Source organism: Pinus tabuliformis, chromosome J (genome assembly GCF_031772625.1).
Source record: "Pinus tabuliformis cultivar Carrire ecotype Pingquan chromosome J, CPIR1, whole genome shotgun sequence".
Classification (NCBI taxonomy): Eukaryota; Viridiplantae; Streptophyta; class Pinopsida; order Pinales; family Pinaceae; genus Pinus; species Pinus tabuliformis.
This window is the reverse complement of record NC_142295.1, coordinates 1647605164-1647608794: the sequence shown is the minus strand read 5'-3', so window position 1 is coordinate 1647608794 and position 3631 is coordinate 1647605164. Positions and strand designations below refer to the sequence as shown.

General features: G+C 35.5%; 1 pseudogene; it reads left to right on the top strand.

The window, feature by feature from the left end:
* Positions 1-1720: 1720 nt before the first annotated feature.
* On the top strand, positions 1721-3039 carry LOC149233854 (uncharacterized; annotated as a pseudogene).
* Positions 3040-3631: the final 592 nt, after the last annotated feature.

Below are 3631 nucleotides of genomic sequence, written 5' to 3'. Positions count from 1 at the left end.
GTTAAGTTGTATTTCTTAAAACAGACCCAGGCTGTTCTGATACACAGAAATGAAGATTTTAAACACAATAACACACGATTATTACATAATCTAATTCCAAGAGCCGAACTGGAAAACAACACACTCAGAGATATTTCGAAGGAATTCAAACCTCCGGGATTGACCATTCATACGCAGAATACACAGAGACACAAAGATATTTCAATATATATATATATATATATATATATATATATATATATATATATATATATATATATATATATATATATATACAGTCTAGTTCTCTATAGCCAAATCTAGCCAAATCCTATTACAATAGTTCAAAACTTACATAAATACCTTACATTCAACAATATGATCCTCAATCAATGGATCAAATCTATCTAATCCTAGATAAATACCTAAACTACATGATATTCTCCCTGAGAATCTCAACTAAGTCTGAACTACTTGGATTAATTACAAAATCATTCAAATACCTATATTCTAGCTCAAATCCTATCTAGAAAACTTTGTAAAATGACAGCTAAAGGACCCCACTCCTTTGCTTGTAAACTTTTTTTGGATTTTTGGAATAAAAACGAAGCCTTTTGTCTTCAAGCCTCATGCTCTTGCATCAAATCTTAGGGCATAGAATCTAGCCACCAAAAGGGGTGAATTTGTCACCTCGTTAATTTGTCCAGTGACCCTTAAAAAACAAATCTGAAATTTTAACCATATTGGCTATAAAAATAAAATAAAATTAATAAGGGTGGCGGGCCACCAACCCTGCCTCCCCAACTATTATAATAGAATATAATGAAAGGTGGGACAGGGCCTATGGCTCTGATGCGAGACCCCACCCACATATTCGATGCTATATATTATATAGGGCCAGCGGGGTTTGAAGCTGCCCGACCCATCGACGGGCGACCCAACTTCCAACATCTAATGTTACCCAAAAATGTTAATGGTTATACCTTCCATGCCATTTCAAATGGCTAGCTGTTATAACTTAACACACCTGCCAACCAAAATGTTGCCTAGGTCAGTTTTGAACCTGGGCCTCATGTGCCGAAATTGGGAACGCCACCAATGAGCCAACGACTCACGTTGGTGACTCTGCCCATGTTATGTTATTTAAACCTTAATTGAATGCCATTCGAATGGTGACGAAGACCAGATTGGGGTTCGACCAACAAAACCAAGAGTGGTCTAGGAGTGGTGGAACCCTCAAGAGGGGTATCTTTTGATACTGAGAAGATTCCTTTAGGGTCCAAAAGTTCCAATGTCATAATTTGGTAAATTTGTATTTTTTTTTACATGATTTCACACCACAAATCCAATGGTGATGTTTGTTTTTGCATTTGAGCTATCCATTTTTCGTCCATGACAAATATTGGAGGTATAAGGTTCATTTATGTAAGGTTGATTGTAATTCATTTCTTTGCTTCCATTTAATGAAATAAGGCCTCCCAACTTTGAGAAGGGCTCGGAGACGTAGCCCACATTAGGTGAACTCCGTAACCAAATTGTTTGTGTCCTTGAATTCATGGTTTCTTTATGATTTTTGCTTCTTTTTCATGTGTTTAAGTTACTTGGTTACATGCTATTTTATATGAAATTTTGTATGCATCCTTGAAGTTAAAAGCTCTGGATCATGCATAATATACAAATTTTAGCATCAGGCATTAAGGTTGAGTGAACTTTAGTTTTGGATTTCCCAAAGTTGGCAGTCATGGTGAACCCTTACTTAGTCTCGAAATGTGGGGAAGAGCTTATAGGAAATGTCAGGGCCTTAGATAATCACAAATGGACCCTAGTAGCCTCACAACTTCCCTTTGTAGAGAATATGAGGTCCAAAGGGGATTGTACAAACATATCAGGAACCATAGGGTCCCCTGCAGAAGCCAAGCAGAGAGGAAAATACAAGGGGAAATCGAAATTAAGCAAGTTGGAAACCCTTACCCTTAACCTGAAACAGATGAACCTCGATTAGAAGCCAGGAGATGCCGGAGTGAAGGGAGGAGCTTTAAATGGAATTGACAATGTAAATAATCCTTACCACAACAATAACAATGACAAAAACAACAACAACAACAATAATGGTAGCGCCAAAAACAATAGCAATAGAAACAATGCATTTTACAAGTGATTTAAGATTATGCCATCAATTGAAATGCTATGTAGAAATGAGATACTTGGGGGTTACATTTTTGTATGCAATAATGATACCATGCAGGAGGATCTAAAGTGTCATTTTTTTGGTAAGTTTTACATAGGCCTTGTCTAAATAATTTTTCATATATATTCATAGAAGCAGGTTGTTGGTAGCTATCTTAGTTATATATTTTTTAGAATTATAAAGAAAGATGATTTCTCTAATGTTTTATTCCCTTAAAATGAGACCTATTTTGTGAATGGGGTTCGTAGTTAACCTATGACTTAAACCCTGTATTAAGCCATCCACCACAGTTCCATTCTTTCCCGCCCATATGGCACGAGCTTTAGATGGATGGGAGTAGGCTTTATGGGTGAAATAACTTACCCCTTAGACATGACACCTAATGTAGCTGCAAGTCCTAATGCTGCAACCCTTGAGGATGTTTCTTGAAGTACTTCGTGGAAAACAAATGAAAAGGAAATATATTTATGTAAGAAAATTTTATTGAGTCATGAAGCACTTCCATGAATAACAAATGTGCCAATGTCATGGCTATATGCCTCTTCTTCTATCACCATGAGTAGCTTATGTGTTTTTATTTGTTCACACGATGGTTCAATCAGTCATTTTCACACACCTAATGTAATAGATTCTTGGGTTTAATTTAAATGGGACGTCTATGTTTCTCTAAGATGAAGAAAAGTGTTGTTCTAGTAGGTTTTCCTTAAAGATACAAGGATTTAGTTTAGACAATAACTCCAGGTTTGCCCCTGTTTATGTACAATTATACAACTGATCAATTGCATGGAATTTTTTTTATCTTAGTTCTGAATTTTCAAATCGTGTGCATTATTTGTAGCTATTGCGTGCATTATGAGCAAGGGTCATGTTGAGTCTCAAAATTGTCTTCCATATTCATCCATATTTCCATCCTTTCATAAACCATTTAGCCCTCATTTTATAACTATCTATCCTAAAAACCTACATCAAATAACCATCTTCATGATTATATGGATCAAGATCCTTGTTTTCAAAAGTTATTTATGTTATGTATTTAAAGTGAATTCATGATTAAAAACTAGGAATGTAACATGGTTTCATTTACATGTGTGTGTGTGTGTGTGTGTGTTATGAGTTTTGTGACATGTGTAGATCATTTGGAAGCTTCCAAGGCACCCTTCTGTGGCCTCCCAAGATTTCAAATCAAGAGGTGGACCATATTCCAAGGAGAAATATCATGGAGATCTTTATGAGTCATGGAATTTGTATCTAGTATTTAGGGATAAGTTGAGAAGGGTATGGATCTAGTATATATTTAAGGGCTACATTTATTGAGTAGATATCCCTAATTCATGTATAAATAGGAGGAGCATCCTTCAAAGGAGGCTAATATTTGTCATTTTATTCATTAGCATTAGATTTATGATTGTTCATTCAGCATGAATAATATCGTTTTCTCCAAATCATGAGTTATGAGTGTTGTTT